General features: G+C 31.8%; 1 protein-coding gene across 1 annotated transcript in view; it reads left to right on the plus strand.

Moving 5' to 3' along the window:
- Nucleotides 1-23844, plus strand: part of LOC141506660 (neuroligin-4, X-linked) — a 478208-nt gene that overhangs the window by 19023 nt on the left and 435341 nt on the right. Inside the window, exon 2 of the mRNA XM_074213614.1 lies at nucleotides 20263-20431. The gene's annotated coding sequence lies outside the window, so the exon portion shown is untranslated. The remainder of the gene's footprint in view (nucleotides 1-20262; nucleotides 20432-23844) is intronic.

Below are 23844 nucleotides of genomic sequence, written 5' to 3' on the forward strand. Positions count from 1 at the left end.
GAAAAATATACATTTTTTCTGATCATTAAAAAAGGAATTCATAAGAAGAGAAACTGCAATTGTAAAGTTTATGCAAAATTTGAAATCACTTGGTGGGGTGGAATCTAAAGCAAAATGGTACTCAAATCCTACTCTGGAAAAAAATTAGACATTTTGGGAAAAATATATATCTAATATGCAAATATATGTGCATATTATATATTTATGCACCTTTAACTAAATGAACTAAAGTCATTTTATTAGCTTGGAATATTTTGTTGTTGAGTCATTTTAGTGTTGTCTGGTGCACTGTGACCTCATTTGAGATTTTCTTGGCAAAGACACTGAAGTGGTTTGCCATTTCCTTCTTCAGGTCATTTTACAAATGAGGAAGCTGAGGCAAAGGGTTTAAGTGACCTGTCCAAGGTCACACAACTAGTGTCTGAGGCTGGATTTGAATTCAGGTCTTCCTGATCAACCATCTCTTCTTTGTGTCATTTAACTGTCCTAGCTTTGAATTTAGACACATGTTAAAGTTAATTTAGTGAAAATTGTATGGTATATTATTTATAAAAGTAGTCTATTCTGACAGTTATATATAATGTATCTATATATACATATACATATGTATTATACATATACATATATCCATCCATATATACATACCAATTGATTTTACTTTTAATTTTGTGGACAAATGGAACAATAAGTTTCTGGAGTTTTGAGATGATAACCTCTCAGTGTTTATGAAATTTTTTCTTAGTTTATGAAAAGGCAAAAATTGAATACCCTAGAATTATTATAATCCTAGCTCACATTTACAAATTTATTTAGTTATAGGAGAAACTATGTGGTAGACAATGTATGTATTGTCTATCAAGAAATAAAATAAAAAAGATTCTTTATTTGACCTGTTTTTATTAGCCACCTCTGCATCTTTATTTTTATTTAGACTTGGATTTTTCCAGTTCTTGCCCTTAACATTTACTCTTAATTCCTTTGCTCACTTCCAATTGAGTAATAATCATAGTAAGGTCTCATTTCTATATCTACAAGGAAAAAAACCATTTTACTCCAATATGACTTTGTTATGAAAATTTATTTTGTTTTACATTTCTCTTTGAATTAGTGATTTTTTTTGCATTTTATATAATTGTTGATAATTTGGTTTCTTCCTTTGAGAAATGCCAGTTCATACCCTTTGAACATTACGGAGTGACTATTACTCTTATTTATTTGAATTAATTCCCTATAAACTTTGAACAGGGAAATGAGATTTTCGAAAATAAGTTCCTTCCTTCTAATTTAATTTGCATTAATTTTGTTTGAGCAGAAATTTTTTGCTTTTATAAAGTAAATTTTGTCCATAAAGTAAATATTGTCCATTTTATTTGTTGTGATCCTCTTTATTTTTTTAATTTTTTTTTTTTAGGTTTTTGCTAGGCAAATGGGGTTAAGTGGTTTGCCCAAGGCCACACAGCTGGGTAATTATTGTCTGAGGCCACATTTGAACTCAGGTATTTCTGACTCCAGGATCTGTGCTCTATCTACTGTGTCACCTAGTTGCCCCCTATCCTCTTTATTTCTTGATACTTGTCATGAGGAAAGGAACATTTTCACCAATATCTAGATCAGAAGTTAAAACAGTGCCCACACAGAAGAAACAATTCAATTAAAAATATATTCTTCATGTTTTTGTGTTAGTAGATATGCCCTTGGAGGCAAAAATATTACTTGATTTTTTTATTTCTTGACTGTGAGAGCTGTCGTATTTGACTGTTTGTCCTTTATATATCAGGATGAAAAAGATCCAATGTTATCACATTTTGACATTATAATTGTAAAGGATAAAGGGCAGGTAGCAATATAGAAATACATCTTACATGTTTTTAGTAATAATTATTAACTATTTCTAAACTTAATAGTTTTCAATTTTTCTTATTTTAGGGTGTGAAGAAGGACTCTCAGGAAAAATAAAAATAAAGATTTTTGGGTTTTTTTGTTTCACTTGAATATTTCCTGTATGTGTGCGTGCAAGCATATGAAAAGTCCACACACTTCCTGTGTTTGTGTGTGTGTGTATTTCTTCATGTCTTTAGCATATTCAGTGAAACTAAATCCAAAGTAAAACTTTTTTGTGATTATTACATTAATTTGATCAGTATTCTCTTGAATCCTATCAAATTTAAATGGACTTTAGGGAAAGCTAGGTAGCACAATGGATATAGCACCAGCCCTGGAGTCAGGAAGACCTCAGTTTAAATCTGTTCAGACACATAATAATTGCCCAGCTGTGTGACCTTGGGCAAGTTACTTAATCCCACTGCCTTGTTAAAAAAAAAAAAACCTAAAAAGATTTAGATATATACCTTGAGGCCCAACAAACATTACATTCATCTATGTAATACAAAATTGTTACATTTGTATTTTCCTTACTGTCTAACCCTAAGTCTAAAAATGATGAACATCTCCACCATTGATGTCTGAATCCTCTATCTATTAGTTGTGCTAAATACATTTAAATAATCAGTTTTTTAATACTGATTTTTATATTAAATGCATTTCTGATCTATCTTAATTGAAAATAAACTGTCTTTTTTTTAATGGCAAGTAAAACTACTCTGTGTGATTGAAGTTTAGTCTGAACAGACTTAGAAAAACAAATTGAGACTTCCAAAGGTTTTCACATTTCAGACTGAGGAGTTTGAACTTGATCTGATAGGATCTGAGGTCTTAAGTTTATTGCTTCAGGCTCTTCATTCCTTTCAAGGACATTTTGCCAGTGTCTTGGTTTGTTTATCAAATTTGCACATGAAACAAAAGGCATAAATGACAAACAACAAATTTTCAGATGGAAAAATTTGTAGATACAGATAGTTTATTGTATGACACATTCAAGATTTTCCCCTCCAAAAAAAAGAAAAAGAAAAAAGAATATCACCAGGTTAAAAAACTGAATTAAATAGAATAGTGAAGAATAAATAGGAAGAAATGTAAAATTTTATATCTGATTTTTAAAAAAGTTAAAATTGTAGGTATAATATATAAGATGCAAAGCTAGTCATTCATGTGACAAAGATGTGAGAATTTTAATGGACAACAAGTTCAGGTGTGAATCAAGAGTCATGTGTCACCCCAGAAACCTGAACTCTTGGGTTTAATGGAAGTAGAATTGTATTGGAGACCAGTGAAGTGATAGGATTTTCCGGCAATTACAAGATATTCCTGTAATATTCATTGATATAACTTTAGATACCACATTTACTACAAATATTGATATTGTTATGGATAAACATTGTATTCAAAAGTCCTTGAGTTCATACCATATGAGGATTCATTGAAATTTAACCTAGGGAAGTCTTAAGAAATCCCATTGCAAGCAATTTTCGGGTATTTGAAGAGTAGTCATGTGGAATATGAAATAGACATGTTCTTTTCTCTACAATACAGAATTAGAAACAGGGGACCATAGTTTTAGGGTTGAGATAAAAAAATGTGCTGACAATTATATAGATTGCCTTGAGAAATAATGAGAAATAATGCCCCCCCCCCCACTGGAGGACTTGATTTCTGATGTCCCTTCCTGTTTTGGGATGTTCATGATTCAGTTGCTCTAGAATTGCCCATATGTTTTGAATTGCTAGCTAGGACTCTGAATTCATGAAATGTCAGCAGGTGTTCATTATGAAAAAGGGATCTACTGAATGTCATTAAGAAAATAAGTTAAAAGTGAAATATTACAATAGAGGGCAAACTGAGACAAGAAAAAATAGGAAAGAGAATGTGTGAGCAGAATATTATTGAGTTCTAGCATCATGGTGTTATAAATGTCTTATGAATACTTAATCCAGAGTGATTAAAATGTTTTTTTCTTAAGACATCTTAATAAAAAAGCACAATCTCTCAAGGTGGGATAAGGGCAAGGAATCCCAAAAATGTTACATCTTTTATGCAGTTTGAAAGGCTTTGCTACCCTTTCATGCCAATTATTGGCTGGGGTCACAATCTAATTGATACATTGGTCCCCATATGCTTTTTCTTGTCTTGTTCATACAAATGAGTAAGAACAGCTACCTCTTTGAGCATGTACAAAAGAGAAAGTTGAAGACCTGGTCAATTTAGAACTAGATGGGGGGGGACATGGCCTAATCTTAGTTTTTTTTTTAATCAGTTTGAGGCTAAATCTTTTATCTTGATTTACATACTTGCCCATAGGCAACAATACAGGCAGACTCCAGTCTCTGTAATGTAAACTCACAATTCTCCTTTCACATACTTGTGGAACCTAAACATCCCCGTATTCCTCATAATGGGGTAATCAATTAGGGGCTAAATACCTTAAAGATCACCTAATACAACTTTCATTTTACCCATCAAGAAATAGAATCATACAAGTTAAGTGGCATCTGCAGAGCTACATAAATGTTAAAAGAGATAGGTTTTGAACCCAGTTCTCTGACTTAAAATACATTTCTCTTGCAAATTATACTATAATGTCTCTTCAAAAGAAGATAAAAGTCATTTTTATACCTTTATTTCTCAGTTTCTTAGGGGGTTTTGGTGACTTAACTGAAGTAATAGGGATTTTTCCATTGACATTAAAATAGTCATTTGTTACCGAATGATTACTTTTAGGCTTAGACCACTGGAGCCTCTGACAATATCTATTAAGGGCTATGTATTAAGGATAAAGCAAAGACTCAAGTTAAATGATAATAAAGGATATTATAACCCAAATTTCTAGAGATATTTTAATATTATCATGTATTTAACTTAATCCTATTTAATTCTATGAAAGCCATAGATATGTTGACTTTATTATTATTATAGCTGTTACATTTTTTTAGTCATTGTCAATTTTAGTTCTGTAATTCTGATAGGTAGAATCATTTTCACTAAATGTAATTTTGTTTCATCTTCTTTCTGTCTCCTCTTGTCATTTCTTATTTTTCACTTTTCCATTTCATTTGTGATATTCGAGTAAATTTAAAGCATTTGACATGAAAGAAGCTACTACATTACATTTATGGAGAAAAGGATTTAATACAGAACAAACTGGAAAAAATGCAAAATGCTGTACAAAAAAGTTCACTTTATGATGTGATCCCCTTTCCCTTCATGAGTCCCTTGTACATAATGACAATAATTCACATTTGCTTACAAATTTAAATTTTATAAAATATAAGGAGTTATAACAATCCTATGAATATAAGTGACAACAGTATTATCCCCTGTTTAATAGTTGATTAACCTGAGGAACATTGAAGTTTTGACTTGCTGACATAACCAATAGGTTACTGAAGTAAGATGCAAACCCAACTATTTTTCATTCATACACAACACTCTTTTCACTACATGCTTATTTTCCCCTCTCCCAACCAAAGTAAAAAAGGCTTTAAGGCTTTAGTATACTTTCATCACAAATACCCTTTGAGTTACCCAGATAGTGACATATTTTATTTTCATTTACATATATGGAAACGAAGATATGAAGAGTTTAAGGTACTGCCCATGGTCAAATAGCTAAGTGTCAGATTTATAAATCATGGGGACATAGGAACAGGTATCTTATATTTAGAATTGGAAGGTATCATAAAGGTCATTTGATCCAAGACCTTCATTTTACAGAGGGAGGACAATAAGACCCGGATAGGCTGACTTGTACAAAGTTAAACACCCTGTAAGGAGCAAAGCCAAATATTGAATTCAGGTAAGATAGTGGAAAGAGTACTGGACATGGAGTCTGGAAGACCTGAGTTTAAATCCCACCTCAGACATTTCTTAACTGTATGACTCTGACAAATCATTTAAAGTCTTCCATGCCTCAGCTACCTAAACTGTAAAATAGGAATAAATAATACCTGCCTCCCAAGATCCTTGTGAAGATAAAATGAGTTATCTATAAAGTGCTTAGAATTGCTCCTGATACCTAATCAAGCACTCTTTCCATTACACCATACTGCTTCTCCAAACTTACTAGTACTTTAGTAGTTTCTACTCTTGTTTACTTGAAAAGCTTTAGCTTAGGGTTGGCTAGGTGGTGCATTGGATAGCACCAGCCCTGGAGTCAGGAGGGCCTGAGTTCAAATGCAGCCTCAGGCACCTAATATTCTTAGTGTATATGTCCTTGGTAAGTCACTTAACCCCACTGCCTTAAATTAAAAAAAAAATGAAACTTGGATTATACTTACTGGTCAATAAAACTATTAATCAGAGGTGGCACTTATTTAAACTTTGTGTAAGCATTTATCATGTGCTGGGTTCGATGTTAAGCACTGAGATACTAAGAAATGCAAAAATACAGTCCCTACCTTTGAAGAACTTATATTCTAATGGGGAAGATCATAAGAAAACAAATAAGTTGAGCCTTGAAAAAAATTAAGATTTCCAAGAGTGTGAGAAAGGCATGATTTCCCTGAATAGATTATATAGAATCATGGTGGGAGGAAACAGAATGTCATCTGAAATGAATTAGCAGCAGGACAATTTGACTTAAAAATCAAATGTGGGAAAGTAATGTGAAATCTTTTTTGAAAAATAATCATGGTCATGATATAATTATCCTATCACTTATAAAAAAGAAATGATTTTGTACTTAGATGCAAGCTTTTCTTTCAAGCTTTTCTTTCATGAGGATATATACTTAAATAATACAAGTTTATAAAGAATGGATCAGAATTATTTATCTGTGTTACCAAAAGATCTGCAAGCAGAGGTTTGTTTGTTTCTCCAAATAGTGAATTCCCTCCAATTTTTGTAATGTGACTATACCAAAATTTGATTTAACAGTTACTTTTCAGGAACACATTTCTTCTCTTTAGTAAAGTAATCTATTCTCAGACAACTGTTTATTGGACAAGGCATATTTCATTATCTTAAAATACAGCTATTGTGTCAGTACTTCAATGAGTATAACACAAGTTTATTGGCTGGACATGAACAAAAAGAACTGTTGGGATTGTGACTAGAAAAAAATTGACCTCAGCACATCGTTTCTGAAATCTCTTCTTCAATAGACTCTTCTTTATGAATTAAAGAGATTTCATGTGAGGTTAGGTCAAGATAATCTAGCATAAAGGGAACTGAGATTGATTGATATACATGATAACCATTGAGTAAAAAAGTCTTACAGAGCTTACTGAATAAAAGTAACACTTTTATCTCACATGGAAAAAAATTCCCATACAAATGAATGATCCATAGATGGAAAGATAGCATCTGAACTTTTGATGGAAAATATTTGATTTAAGTTTTCCAGATCTGAGAAAATTGGTGAGAAGTTTCACTTGTCCTTACGTTATTAACAGCCACAGACCTGTTAAATGTATTTTGAACAACAAATTAAATTTGTCTTGTTGAAAAAATACTGTTAATGTCTTTCAGCAGCAAAGTTACTTTGATTCATTAAAAGCTATTTTAATTTCTTTACATTTCCAAGCTAAGACAAGATTTTTAATATTCCAAGACCAAACACAGAGCTGAATTGACAGGGAAAAAGGAATTTTGGAGATGTGTTATATTAACCTTTAGAGCCTTTTGAATTAATCTCATTAACCCCAAAGGATGCACTGTAATATTGAGTACAAATGCCTTCATAATAGGTTATTTGCTCTGAGCTGGATTAGGAATTCCTATAGTAAATCTACATTTTTTTTCCTACAATAAAAGTGATATATATGCAAAACCAGTAATTTCCATTTAGATGTTAATTAAGTAGCAAAATACCCTGTTTTCTTCTAGAAGCCATCTGCCACACCATAAGAAGGCTTAAAAATACTTTTTCCCCCTTTTTGTTTTGTTTTTAGGATTTGCAAGCTTGATTCTTTAAACCCCCTCCCACTTCTCAAGTAGACTTTCATATTCAAAACCATCAAGTAAAGAAATATGGTCCCCTCTCTTTCCAAATTCTTTTTTCCTCCTAAAATAATATCTTTATCTATAAAATAAGGTATTTAGATGAAATGTAGAAGATTCAATCAGCCATATTTTCGATTATTACTTGGCATTGTACAACTTAAAGCATGTATCAGTAATTTGGTCATATTGCAGAGTGTAGACATAACAAATCATAACAAATAGTCTATATACAATTACATCTTAAGGTTTGTAACAGATATGCCTTTCAGTTCTGAAATTTGTGACTGAAATTGAAAGTAATATTTTTCAATTACTTTAGAATTAAAGAATTGAATGGAACTTCAGAAGTCATTTACTCCAATTCCTTAAAGAATCTATTCAACAGTATCTTAAATGTGACCATTTAGTCCATACTTGTATACCATTAATGATGGGTAACTCACTAATTCACAACCCAAGCAACCCTTCTCATTTTGAAATATTTGTAATTAGAAATTTTGGAATCAATAATCCTGAAGTCACAATCCTCGATATTATGGTATGGTCCAAATATATAACTTTAGCTTCTCAAAAAAAACCAATGCTCACAAAATTCTTAGGCAGAAAACTGAAGTTAATATGTCAGTTTCCCATACTTCATTAGAAACTCTGGTTAAGTATAAAAAGACATGGTGCTCTACAATGGAAAGAACACAGACTTTCAAGTTAAAGGAAGGGGTTTGAATTCTGCCTATGGCAATTATACTTATGTAACTTTGGGCAACTTGGTCTCCCTGGGTATCTGTTTCCTCCCTTTGTGGAGTGAGGCAGTTGGAGTAAATGACTCTTCCAATTCAGGATATCTGATCCTTTTTAATTAAGAAATGCAAACTATAATAAAATAAAGTACAAAAAAAAAAAAGAAACGCAAACTATAAAATAAGGAAAGTTACATGTACTCTGCATCTTATCACTAGATTAAGTAGTTTCATTTAACTTTTGTTAGTGGGAATACATATTGGAAGTCATTGTTTGTGAAGGAGTGATTGAAGTGTCAAAACAAAATCTATCAATTAAAAGAATATTCAATTATTTTCCAAATGTTGAGCACATACTTTGATTACAGTATTTGCTAATATAAAAAAAGAGCTGCTATAAATATTTTGGCACATGTGGGACCATTTTTTTATTTTAATTTTTTTTCAATTTAAGTGCAGGGATGCTCAAAGACTACAAACACTTAGTAACATCTCTCAGATACCTCCCAATTATTTTGTAGAATTTAGTCATTTATAGTTTTTCCAGTTGTCAATTATTGTATCTGTCCTTGAATCTCTCCTTTAGTTTTTAATTTTTTCTACCTCATTTTTTCTGTTTTTTTTAAAATTATTTTATTTATTTATGGCACTAGGGTTAAATGACTTGCCCAAGGTCACATAGCTAGGCAATTATTATTAAGTGTTTGAGGTTGGATTGAAGTCAGGTCCTCCTGACTCCAGGGTCAGTTCTCTATCCACTGTGCCACCTAGCTGCTACTCTACCTCATCTTTTTAAATAATTTGTTGGGTGATAAATTGTACTTACTCTACTTTTTGTATCTCTGATGATTAGTGATTTTCAATAGTTTTTCATATGGTTGTTGATAATTTTCATTTCTTCTTTTGCAAATTGTTTATTTATACTACCCTTTGACTATGTTTATTTGGCAATAGTGTATAGACACGGTTGTTTTAGTTCATTACAAATTTTATGCCAGACTTTTTTAATGTTGAAGTTGCAGGGAAGCAGGATATAATGGTGTGAGTATTGGACCTCAGGTCATAAAGATCTGTTTACAAAGCTCACTTCTTCCACCTACTTTCTGTTGGTTTGTGAGCAAGACATCTTTTATCACATAAGCAAAATAGAAATACAAGTAGTAGCTAACTCTTGATTGTTATTTGCTTTGTTTCTTTTGGACTCAAATGAGTATGTAAGTACATTACAAGGGTTGACTTATTTTGTATTTGGATTTAACTTTGATTTCACCAATGAGAACACGACTTTCATCAGTGTACATAACTACTCATTCACGACTTTTTATGCATTATAGCATTTTTCTATACTTTTACATAAATATTCCATAATGGTTCTACTCTAGTGACATTTCCATTTATTTATTGACATACATATCAGAAGAATACTTGGGCTGTTCATTTTACCACACATCTAGCTCACCTTCTTACTATAAGTCTAGCGCACTATATCATTCTGATATAACTTTTCAGACTCCTGCATAATTCAGTACTGTTAATAGTTTGCAGGCAATTCCTGCCTATTTTATATTTTTCTCTACTGCCTTTTGAGTCCACTTTAACTAAAATCTCACAGATGGGATTATTCTATGATTTCTAACCATATAACAGCACTAGAAGAATATTAATTTTAAATATATGAGCTTTTCTTTCAAGAAGAAGATTGAGGTCATTAAAAAGTACTGTTTCAATTTCCCAAAGCCATTCCAACTCACTCTTGCCTATATCTATTCAGTTAATTGTTCATCTGCCAATATAGTTCCCAATAAATAAGTGTATATATAAATACACATCCAAATACATACATATTCATATTTTGTATACATACATGCACATATGTGTGTGTTTACATGCAGTGTCTTGCCTCTTTGCAAATAGCACAGTGCCATTTAAAAACAGAAATATTAAGACAAAATAAAATCCCTCTTCTTTTTTGTCTCTGGGCTATAGTAAACAGGACACCTTTATCAAATATAAATCTGTTTTAGGCATCTTTTCATATTAATAATAAGAGGTAGTTAGGCAACGTTATCTGTCATTTTGTATTTTATGGAATGTAGTATGATTTTGATATATGCATGGGACAAATCTTTTTGAAAAAGACTCTCGGTGTGACTAGGTGGCGCAGTGGATAGAGCACTGGCCCTGGAGTCAGGAGTACCTGAGTTCAAATTCAGCTTCAAACACTTAATAATTACCTAGCTGTGTGGCCTTGGGCAAGCCACTTAACTCTATTGCCTTAAAAAAAACGAAAAAGACTCTCAGTGGAAGCATTTTTATCTACCAAATTCCATGCCATTTTGAGTGAAAAATAAGCACATTGGGATCTTGCTCTCTCTATACTTTCTAATCAGTTGTCTGATTTTAAAGAGTTTGTCATAAAATATCTTTTGATATTATGAAAATCTCCTTATTTTGTTTTTATCTTTATCAAGATGACTCCTAAAGTTTGTATTTTTTAAAGAAAAAATTAATGCCATTTATTTATGTTAGTCATGTTGAAAAAAAGAAAAAAAACCAAGAAGCATAAGAAAGTGAAGGATGTTTATTCATTCTCTCTCAGTAGGAGGAAAGGATTTTTCATCATAAGTCTTTGATCTTTGCATTGATCAGAGTATCTAAGTCTTTCAAAGTTGATCATTTTATAATTATTGCTATTACTGTGTACAATGTTCTTTTCACTTGACTTTGCATCAGTTCATATAAGTTTTCTCTTTTTTTTTGTAAACATTCTGCTTGTCATTTCTTTTAGTACAATAATATTCTATCATAATCATTTACCACAACTTGTTTAGCCATTTCCCCACTTAATGTGTCCCCTTAATTTCCAGTTCTTTGCCACTACAAAAATAACTGCTAAAGAGATTTTTGTACATGTAGGGTTTTTTTCCTTTTTAAAAAAACTCTTTAGGATAGTAATAATATTTCTAGGTCAAATGACATATTTTATAGCCCTTTGGGTAAAGTTCCAAAATTATTCTCCAGAATGGTTGGACCAGTTCACAGCTCTATGAACAGTGCATTGGTATGCCATGTTCCCAAATATACTACAGTTTTTTATCATTTTTTCTTTTCTTTCATATTAACTAACCTGATAGGTGATAGGTGATACGTTAGAGTTGCTTTTTTAAATTTATATTTCTTTGCTCAAAATTGTTTAAAATATTTTTATGTTACTGTTGATAACTTTTATTTTTTTCCTGAAAACTATCTAATTGGGGCAGCTAGGTGGCACAGTGAGGGGTGGCTAGGTGGCACAGTGGAAAGAGCACCGGCCCTGGAGTCAGGAGTACCTGAGTTCAAATCTGGCCTTAGACACTTAATAATTACCTAGCTGTGTGGCCTTGGGCAAGCCACTTAACCCCATTTGCCTTGCAAAAAAACCTTTTAAAAAACTGTCTAATTATAGCCTTTGACCAATGGTGTTTGGGTAATTTTCACAAAGATTTTATAGAGATGGGAAAGTAAGCATCTTAATTTGTAATTACTAAAATTATTTGATTTCTTTGAAACATTTGATATCTACTCCTCCTTTTGGTATCTTGAAAAGCAATCTCTCAATGCCCTCAAAATTGTATTGAGGCTAGTCCCACTCTTCCTATTTTTAAATTGCTATTTATTGATAATTGTATATTCTTGCACAGCATAAAGGTGTCTACATTGGTTAGAATTATTGATTGAGAAGAATTATAAAAATGTTTACATTTTTTCAATTTTTGTTAGCTTTTGTTTCTTTTTCATTTTTCTTTCATTCTTAGATATCTTTGGGATGATTTGGCTTCATTGAATTTTCTTCCAACTTCTGTGGAGTTGTTTTTCTCTTATTTTGCTTTCTTTTTTTTAAGAAGCCATTTTACTTGCTCATTATATTCTACCATCTTTCCATGAGATTTTATAAATGGATTTATTTTTTTAAAGAGGCATTGCTCACGACTGCAATATGTTTCAGCTTGAATGTTTAAAATGGGGTTCTTTTGAGTTCATTATTATGACAATTGATTTACAAATAGATTTACAATCTTATCAATGTGAATTATGATCTTATCAATGTGAATTTGTCTTTCAATAATGCAGGTTGGGTCTAATGCCTCTGTATCTTCTTGTCCACAATGAATTCATCTATTTATCTTCCTTAATTTCTCTTGACATAGTGTTACCAGTAGAATCCATGGGCTGTCATTTAAAATCCCACACCTTGTCCAAAGAATTATTCAGTCATAAATTAATTTGATGTCTTGTTCTATTTCCATTCTTTTTTATAGTTTCTTAAAATTTACAATCTGATAAAACACACCATTCATCTCTTCATTGCCTTCAGAATGATACTTGTTTTTAATTTTCAGGGATTGGAAATGTTCTATGTGATAAGACCTAAGCAATTACTATATGATAGACTCTATCCTAAATGTTATCAATTCAAAGAAAGATAAAACCACACTAACAGTTCTTTCTTCAAGAAGCTTAATTTCTCTGTACCCTATGACTGTTTCAGAAAGTTATTAGAGGAACCTAGAGATTAAATGATCTATGCAGGGATACAGGTAGCATTCTTCAGTAGCAGGACTTAAACTGTCTCCAAGGTCAGGTAGTAAATGGATTAGTAATCAATGAGAAGATCTGTCCGTAAAGACCAAAAGGTGGTGTGGTGTGGAGGATGAAGGCAAAGAAGCATTTTTAGAATGCTTGCAATCCACCAAACCCAGTGATAAGTGCTTTACAAATATTATCTCATTTGACAGCAACCCAGTGAAGCAAGTGATAATATTGTCTGTTTTTTTTACAGTTGAGAACACTGAAGCAAAGAGAAGTTAAGTGTCCATAAACTCACACAGATGGTAAAGTGTCTAAAGATTTTGACTCAGTATTTCCTGAATGCAGATCTAGAACTCCATCCATTGTGTCAACTATCTGTCCCTATAAAGCCTTATATTCTAATGGGAATGCAAATATGTCTGTACAACATGTACCAAAATCCTTCTTTTGTCTATACCCTATTTTCTATCAGTTTTAGCTGTTTGTAGGTTAGGATGATGCTTTAATTGCACACTCCCTTTTCCCCATTTTTATTCTTTTATCTTTATGCTATTGTGATCATTATTCTAAAAAGTACAGTCTGACTATATACATAATTAAGTCATGAATGACCAATATATGAGTCATTTACTAATATATGAGTATATTAAAATATCAATTTAAATTTTTATTGTGATATTGGCTACTCTTCATGCTTAGCACTTATCAGTTCTTTTCACAAAAGAAAGTATTCATGAAGAATAAGTAGTAGACTTCTAGGGAGTCAATAAGACTGATTTTTCTCCTTTATTTTTGGACTACATTCTATAATTTATTTCTATGTTTTCTCATTCTCATCTTTGCATTGAAATTAATGAGTTTGAAAGTATAATTTGAACTATATTCCATTCTTCATTTTTTTCTACTCTTCATCCTTTGAAACAGTGGTACATAAACTACAATTTTGTTTGTGGTGATCACTGTAAAGCAAGATGATCAAATTTCCCATGTTTCTTATTGACTGGGAATAACATGAAACTGTCTCTACTTATTTCTTTATAAGATTCTTCAAGGAAAATCTGTGACTCTCCTTTTTTAAATTAAATCTATTCTATTTCTTCTGGTTTCAATTACAGCATGAATATTCAGATTGATACAATTTAGTTGATGCTTTCGCTTTTATATTTATTGGTCATTAGAAATGACATTTAGAGTTTTAGAATACCAGAATTATTGGGTTAAAGTTTTAAACTTTATGGTTATAGGTTTAAAACTGTGATTATTTCCATCTTTTTCTGCCACTATGTTCTCATCACTGAAGAATTATTCAGAGAATATGCAGGAATAAGGGCCATTTTGTGAGTTACCATGGCTGAATCATTCATCTTGAATTTACCAGCATACTGGTGAGAAGCTTTTCTATTCTTAGTCAGCAGGATGAGGGGTCCTAAGAAAGCTGATTCAGCCTGTTGCTTGCAATGTATTTAATACCTCTATGGTAGAACCTGCCAGAGTTTACAGTCTGTTGGTCCAGTCTCCATAAACCTAAAGTTACCTCCAAATCATGATGAGACATCATAGTAGTTAGTACTTCCTAGAGATTAACAACAGCAACTTTAAATTGATCATGTCAGAATTACCTCATTGGATTACTCTATCTTCTTATTTTTATTCTTTTTTTTCCTAATTCAGTATTGATTTTAATCTGTACTCTAACAAATCAGTGGTTTGAATATACAAAGGGAAGAGATTAAGAAATGATTTCTACAAAGGTTATCATTTATTTCTGGTGTTAGGAAATAATCAATGGCATTTTTGTTGATATTGGAGAAAAGGGAAAGATGCATTTATAAAGTGTGTACCAAGCCTTGGGTTAAATGTTTTTCATGGACTTTATTTCATTTGATCCTCATAGGAACCCTGAGATGTAGGTGTTCTTTTTATCCATATCAATTGAAGAAACTGAGGCAGAAATTAAGAGACTTGCCTAGAATCATGCAACTAGTAAGAGTCCAGGGCTAAATTTGAATTCAGAGCTTCCTGCCTGTAGATCTGGTGCTCTGGTCATTGTGCCATTAGCTAACTACCACTGCCCATTATTTAGGGTTTGCCTTGTCCCACATTTCACGATTTTCTTGTTGAAAAAAAGTATTTCTATTTTAAAAGTCTGAGGCTTTTGTATTGTCTGTGGACATTTTGACTTCATTTGATTCTTAACTTTGAAGAATTTTTACCACATATTTTTCATAGTTCTATCCTATGCTTGGGGTAGCTAGTTGGCTCTATGGATGGAGAACTAGGCTTGGAATCAGGAATACCTTGAATCAAATCTGACCTCATTCACTTACTAGCTATGCGATCCTAGACAAGTTACTTAACTCTTTTCATCTTAAACCACTGAAGAAGGAAATGATAAAACCACTCCAATATCTTTGCCAAGAAAGTCCCATTGCAAGAATTGTGTGCTATGGCCCATGGGGTCACAAAAAGTTGAATATGACTCAGTGACTAAACAACAATTCTATGCTTCCTTTTCATTGAAGTTTCTGAGAATTAAAGCATATTTGCAGCTTAAAAAAAAGATTTGTTATCTCATATATTAAGAAGTTCTAATAACGTAAATTGTTACACCATTCTATGTGACTCTTGTCCACTCTTGCCACTGGGGTCCACCAAGTGTGCTGGAGGCCTTTGTTTTTTCCTCCAACATCATGAGAGTCAGTGGAAAACTAACTAGCCACAGTTAAGCAAAACTGACTGAATAAAACTGTCACATATGACAAATATTACAGGGGTCTGCTAGAGTCAACTTGATCTGTATCATAAGAACTGATTGTTAAATTTTCAATAAGAGTCTTTATACCTCAGATACTGGTGAACTCTACAAATCAGGATTTGGTTTATTATTTTCTTGCTTATCTAGACTTCAGGAAGTAATGGAGAAAACTTTCATACTGTAGATTCAATTTGAGTATCTTATATGTACATTGCTCTAAGAAAAATCAATTTAAAAACATTTATTAGCATATCCTGCAATATATAACATTCTAAACCTATAGTAAATGAAGATCATTTCTCACTAAACTTTCTAAATTTGAAAGTTTGGGAATTTGAAAGTAGTGATTAAGTTGATTATCTTTTTGGACACTGACATGGACACAAATTCATGCTCAGACTTGCTTTCTTTTCTTAATTTCTCTTAAAAGATCCTTCTGACACCTCCTCACTGTGTTCTATTTTTCTTATTTATTTTGGCTGAAAAATTGTGGTATCATAGATTTGGAGCTGTAAGAAATCTTAGAGTCCAAACCCCTCATTTTATAATTGAAGAAAGTGAGGAACAAAGAAGTTAAGTGAATTTTCTAGTCTTTAAGTATCTTAGATATGGTTAGTTCTTCATGACTACTTGTGCAATGTTCTTCATGACTACTTGTGCAATGTTTATTCATTATTCAATAATTGCTGAAGTCAGTACTTTTTTATGTACTTGAATTCTGCCAGTATGAGCTGATACCCTAAACCCCAGTCCTCTCTAGTCTACCATTGAAGTTACTGGTAAAGATGTTTAAATAGTACAAGATCCAGAAATGGGCCCTGTGAGATGACATTAAAGACTGATTATCTTCTTTCTGTCAGCATCCAAAGGAGCAAAGGCCTGCATTTGATTTACAACTAAATCTCTCTCTGTTTCTGTCTCTATCTCTGTCTCTTGCTCTCTCTCCTTTGCTCTCATCATAATATTTGTATGTATGATATTCTTATATATATATATATATATACATACATATTATTCACGTCATATGAGTATAATTAAATATCTTCTTTTTTACATACTCAGTGCCTTACCACATAACAAAGATTTAATTTTTTCATTCATTTTTCATTCTTTTTTTTGCATTCATGTACCCTGTATGTGACCAGCTCATTATTGCATTATTCCATACAATTTATTCATAATTTCTCTTACTTCTGTCCTTGGAAGTTCATTGCTGATTGAATATACAGTTCTCAGTTGTGTGATACACATTTTTTAGTTTCTTTAATGCCAATGGTAAACCTCATCTCTCTATCCAAAACAACACTGCTTAAATTTTAGTATTAAAAACAATTTTCAATAGTTTTCAAAGCAAGCTTGATAAATGGACATTGTGATTTTCTGAAAGCAATATCTACTATTGGATAAGTTCTAAAGGGTATCCACACAAATTCGTGTTGAAATCTAAATCTTGACTTTAAACTTTTTTCATCTACTTGGTCTTTACTGTTTGGATAGGTAAGCTAAAACACTTTGAGCAATCAGTCTTTAATGTCATCTCACAGGGCCCATTTCTGGATCTTGTACTATTTAAACATCTTTACCAGTAACTTCAATGGTAGACTAGAGAGGGTTGGGGTTTAGGGTATCAGCCCATACTGGCAGAATTCAAGTATATAAAAAAGTACTGACTTCAACAATTATTGAATAATGAATAAACATTACAAAAGTAGTCATGAAGAACTAATCCTACCTAAGATCCTGTTCCTACAAACAGGAACAGCTTGATTTGATTGGAGAATTTTATAAACAATATAATAGTATATCTCTACCCCATCATAGTTGAAGCATTTATTATGAAACTTTAAAATACTAGATAACTGTAAGTTGTTATTTATAATAGTTTTTGATGAAAATATTTTTCCCTCAATTCATGTCTTCTCTTATGCTTGATGCATTGATTTTGTTTATGATTTTGTAAAGGATACACCTCAATCTGATCTCACTAAAGAATTATAGACAAATTTCACATTTCACAGTTTTACTTTTTAAAGTACTTTTTAAATTTATAAAACAATTGAACAGCATTGTTTATATTGCAGTTTTCTGGTTAGATGACTTTGTATGCTTCTTCATTTGTTAAGTATTTGAGAAAAAGCATAAAACTTATAATGCTTCTTGAGAACACAATTTTTTGTCATCTAGTTGTAAATTTGGATTGGTTTAGGGAAATGTTACTGCTTTTTTATTTTTGTTATTAGTATTTATCTCCTCCATCCTTGATTTGTTCCTCCTTTTCTCCTTTTCTCTTCTTTATGTATTTCTCTTCTTTATTCTATGAATTTTAAGAATTTTCTCAGGAATTCTTTTATTCAGTTTTGTTTTCTTGACACTATCACAATAATCAAATAATTAGATTATTCTTTTTTAATGTTAATGGAACAACTTTTAAACAAGAACAACTCTAATAAGATGTATAACTAAAATTCACAAAAAGTGAATGGAAATAATGTGGAAAATAATTTGGATTTTTCTTCTAATCTGGATGTCATGAGAAGAATCTGAATTGGCAAAAATGGAGTATAAAAGGAAATGTTTGTTTCTTTTTTAATCTGTGAAAATATGTGTAAATCTGCCTGAAAGTCAGTTGCATTGTTTTGAGAATATATGCCCATAAATTTAGTATTCTATGTCACTGTTTATTAGATTTTACCATAGTAAAGTCTGAGGAGGAAGGAAGTTTTGGATTATTAATTTAACTTAAAAATATTTGAAGTTTTAAAATATAAATATTAAAAGTTTAAAATATGAAGTTTGTTATTTAGTCCTTTCTATTTCTTGGATGTCTTGCTTGATGAAGTCAAGGTAGTTGGAAGACTAATAAACTGTGGTGGAAGTGTAGAGGTTTAAACAGGCATTGGTTCCACTTTTTTTAATGGTGTAGAATGAGATAATGTAAACAATTTAGAGACAGATTCTTTCCTTGGCAAATTTTGACTTTGTAAGTCTGTTCTAATTGATATTTAAACCATTTTATGCCTCCTCTCATTCAAACCCCAACAAAGCTCTGAAGGGAAAACCATACATTTTTGAATGTAAATCTAGTAGTATGAATTGATTATTAACTATACTCAATATTCCTAAATGAGCCAAAAGAAAATATAGTATTTGTATGCTGGCAATATGAAAGAGGGAGGGAGCAAAATTTTTAGCACTTTACCACTGGCAACCAGCTTAGCAAGTCTATATCTTAGCTACTCTTTGTCATATAGATATGTCTCACTTTTTCATCAAAACAAGGTATATATGAACAGTGAAGAGCACTACATTTGGAATTATTAGAAGCCTAAGTTCAAATATCATTTCTGACACTGAAAGACCCCGTGACTACAAGCAGATCACTTAACCTCTCATGCATACATTCTGTAAACAGGGGATGGCAAGTTACTTAACTTTTCAGTGATTCCTGGGGAACTTAACTCATCTGTTATTTATAGAGGAATTGTGAACTTGCCCTTATGCAGTGACTTTTCATACTTGGAGTTGTACTAAGAGAATCAAAGCTCTTTTTTTCTATTCCCTCATTTTTCTCCCAATTGATGAAAAAATGGATAATAATACCCCTAATACTCAGGTGATGATGTTCAGGTGAAATAAGACCTTTAAAAACCTTAAAATGTTATGTCATATTTTATTATTACTTGCATACAGAGGTTTATTCCCAATCAGTGTTCAGATGGAAACACAAACTATCTGCCACACCTGGAATTTTTCACCTAGATTATCCTAAATATATATATATATATATATATATATATATATATATATATATATATATATATACATATATATATAAATATATATAGTATCACCTCTCATCTTCTAAGAATTAAAAGAATTAAAACTAGTTTACAAATGAAAATATCTAACCTGTAAATTTATGTGCCAACTGATCAGGAAAGAAAATATAGTCTAAATATTTTTGTAATACTTAGAAAATGTCACATAAACAAGGACATGTTTTTTTTTCCTTTTAAGCATTTTTACCTGACTCAGTCCATGCTCACAAACCTGACTGAATATTCTAACTTAAATCATATAAGATGATTCAAAGTTAGCTGAAAGGTGTGTTGCCAATGATAAATTGGAGATTTGTATTTTTAAGAATGTTTCATTGTAAGGTCGATGTTCTAATTTGATATACATATATATATATATATATATATATATGTGTGTGTGTGTGTGTGTGTGTGTGTGTGTGTGTGTATGAGGAAATTGTGTTTTAAAATTCCAGAGAATAAGCTACAAAATACTAGTAAATTAAAATTTTCAAGGAATTTTCATTCTTATCTACTATTATTAATCTTTCTCTATCATATGCCCTAGGTGTATGCTCTTGACCCTCAATTCTTGGAGAGTTGGAATGGCTGTGAACAACCATATCAACCCTGCAATCTCTAATTGCAAAAATGAAATTATGTGGAGCAACTTATTTGAAACATTATCCTAGTTTGGAGTAAATTGTCCTTATCTTCAGTACCTGACCTCTCCATGGGTATGTATGCACTGATGTATTTGGTTGGATTGCATTAGGAATGCTCCATAAAGATTCTTATTTTGACATTTTCAAGTAGATTAATCATTTTAAAATGTTGTTTAAATTGCTCCCTCACCTTCACTAATTGTTTTATATAATATATATTCTATACATATAAATACATAATGACACAGATTTAAAGATAATTAGAGATCATTTAATTTTGATAACCATCTTTTTTAAAGATAAGGTAATTGGTTCTCAGAGAGGCTAAGAAATTTGATCTTAGACCTATTAAGGGGCAGAGTTTGGACTTGAACAGAGGCTGTTCCCATATTCATCCCAGACATTTTATTTTTTAAACTACTGATATCACCACACCTATTTTATAATGCCATAAATATGGTGATCTTGGAAGTATTGTTTTGTATTCTTTGACACACCATCCATTTTTTATAACTTTATTCAATGGATCTGTTGTAGAAGTTAAGTTTCATGAGGACAAGGACAATTTTTTTACTTTCCTTGTATCTCCAACTTTTAGTATAGTACCTGGAAAATAAAAAGCACAAAATAAAAGCTTTTTGACTTTCCATTGCTTTGTGAAAATATGACTATTATTTAAATATGACTGGATATAATTGTTAAGGTGAAAGAAATTTGGGATTGAACAAGTTAATTTATATTCAATCCAAAATAATCAGTATTATGAAGTACTGTTCTTTTGTTATTCTTCAGGCCTTCTACAATAATGTTCTTACTTAATATTTCTGACTTGTAAATTTAACTCTTGAGTTAGAAGTGCTCTCCTGATACTGTAATTCCTAAATTATAGGAATTATTATTTTCCTGATTTGTCCAGAACTTCAGTTATTTGACACATTCTCAAGGGAAGTGACTAACTTCTCTTACAGGCAGGCACACAGGTTTAAACATAACAGCTTTGTTTGTAAGGTAATGGAAAAAGTGTCTGCATCTGCTCTCAAATAAAATTACACTAGCCATCATTGAGCAATTTTACTCCAAACAACCTATATAGCCTCATTGAATTGCAATATTGCTCTGGGTAGAATTATAAAAGTACAGTTCTTGTTCAGTCCTCCACATAGATGATCCCTGCAGCACAGTCCTGGATTTTGTTGTTGTTTTGCAAGCATCTATGAACCCTCTCCCCCTTTATTGCTTCCTTGTTGCACTTTTCCTCATCAGGTTTGTTTTCAGTGCAGTTTTAATCTTCTACCCTGGTTCCAATAGATCATACATTTCTAAAAGCTGCATTATATGGGAATAACATTTTGAATATATTTTATAGTTTAGAAACACATCATTTCTGGACCCAGGTTTCTCTGCTAGTCTTTTTGCCTTCTTTACAAATCAATTTCCAAAACCCCAGACTCTCAGTGCAGCTGTTGGAATCATATCCTTGTACCTTAAAATATTTTTTTGATTCCAACTCCTAGTAAGTTTATTGTGGCTTACTCCTTTCATTACTAGACTATTATTTCTCCTACTTGCAACAATACTTCCTACTGGACAAAGACTGTGAGAAGCACCACACTCTCTCTTTTTCTTTTTCCATCATCCAGGAGAGCTGATATGGGTTAGTCAAATTACTTGGAGCTATTCCCTGAAACATCTGGAAAGGAAGAGAGAATAGAGCTGTCTCCTAACATGGGGGGGGGGGGATGGGGGAATGCAAGATGAGAGGGAGAAGAATTAATCTTGCTATGTGAAACAAAACTGTATTTTGTAATTAATGATGCTTTTTTATCTATCTGAAATTTCTGATAGGCCAAGCAAAGGTTCTTCACATTTTCAGTTCACAGACACCAGTGGTAAAAATTCCCCAATTCCTGTAACCATGTTGAATTACAATAGATATCTTTTCTATGTGGGGGAGTACAGGATGTAGAGATGAATTGATAGATTATTGCTGTTCTTTATACAGAACATTTCTCTTCTGATCATTGTCTCTTTGCACTGGCTTTTCCTCATGTCTGGAATTCACTCCCTTCCCACATGTAAAGAAGGAGAAGAAAATCAAATAATTTCCTTTAATCTCCCGTGCTGATGGTGCTTTGAACTATACGATCTGAATTCATTTTGTATGTCATTAGCTATACTTATATATGTGCATATGGTTTTCCCTCCTAGACTGTAAGTTCTTTGAAGACCAGACTTGTTTCATTTTTGTCCTTGTTTTTATAGCAATGCCTAGCACATATTTAGGCACTTGTTAATTGCTTGATGATTGGTTTTTCTTACTATATTGCTGAATAAGTTTAACACAGATTGTTAAATTAATGATAAGCCAGTTGAAAAGAGAAAGATGAGGAATTATTAATAATATAGTTGTATATGTCTTTAAGGTTTATAAAAACTTTCTCATAACATCCTTATAAGGCCATGAAACATTGCTATTTTATATATGAGAATCTGAAGCTTATATTATTTAAAGAAATCATTTCAACTATCTTTCTAATTCTTTACAAATTGGTTTCCAACTTGCCCTCAAATTGCCAATGATATTTTTAAATGGTATTTTAAAAATGGAAGTATTTTACTTTATTTTTTACATCATCAGAATTCCTCTCAATATCTGCCTTTGTTCCTGTCCCAAAGAAGTATCCCAAATAACGAGTCTTATTTTTTTGAAGATTAAAAAAGGAAAAAAATCACAATAATTGTTCAATATATCAAAAAAAGTCTGACAAGATATGAAATGTATGACATTTGTGAAGCACCTATCTCTGGGTTAGGGCATTATAGCTCTTCCTCTTCTTTTTAAGTTTGAATCACTGACTTGTGATGTTTTTCAGAGTTCTTCTTTCATTTTACATTGTTGGTTATTGAATATATTTTTTCTTGACTGCTTATTTCCCAGTGATTTTTTAATTACCCAGTTTGGTTACCTCTTGTCAATCCTAATCCTTCTTGGATATTCTTTCCTCCCTAGGTTTTTGTGACATTAACTCACTCTTAATTCTTCTCATCATCTTTTCTATAATGTTATGTTTCTGTTAGAGAGCTGCTCAGGAAGTGTTAGGTTCCTGCTGGCTAGCTCATCCTTACCCAGATGAACATTGAAGGGGCAGGAGACAAGGGAGACAAGGATTACAAGTTCTCCTTAAAGTTCTTCAAGATCTCCATCAAGATCTCCATTTATTAGACCAAATACAAGTGCTTAAATATCCTCCCCATTGCTGGTCCACTTCCAGTACTCTTCAGTCAACCAGTAAATTAATGCTCTGGTGCTAGAGGACACCAGGTGATGAAAATTTTACAGTACTCCCACACACAACAGTCCCTTACACTATATAATCATCCATATTCTGTACCTAATTATGGTAGGCTACAAGGCCCTATCTTCTCTTCTTTCTCTATTCTTTTTCTTCATTAGCTTACATAGGTTTAATTTTCATTTCTATGCG

The sequence above is a fragment of the Macrotis lagotis genome, chromosome 1 (assembly GCF_037893015.1).
Source record: "Macrotis lagotis isolate mMagLag1 chromosome 1, bilby.v1.9.chrom.fasta, whole genome shotgun sequence".
NCBI classification, from domain to species: Eukaryota; Metazoa; Chordata; class Mammalia; order Peramelemorphia; family Peramelidae; genus Macrotis; species Macrotis lagotis.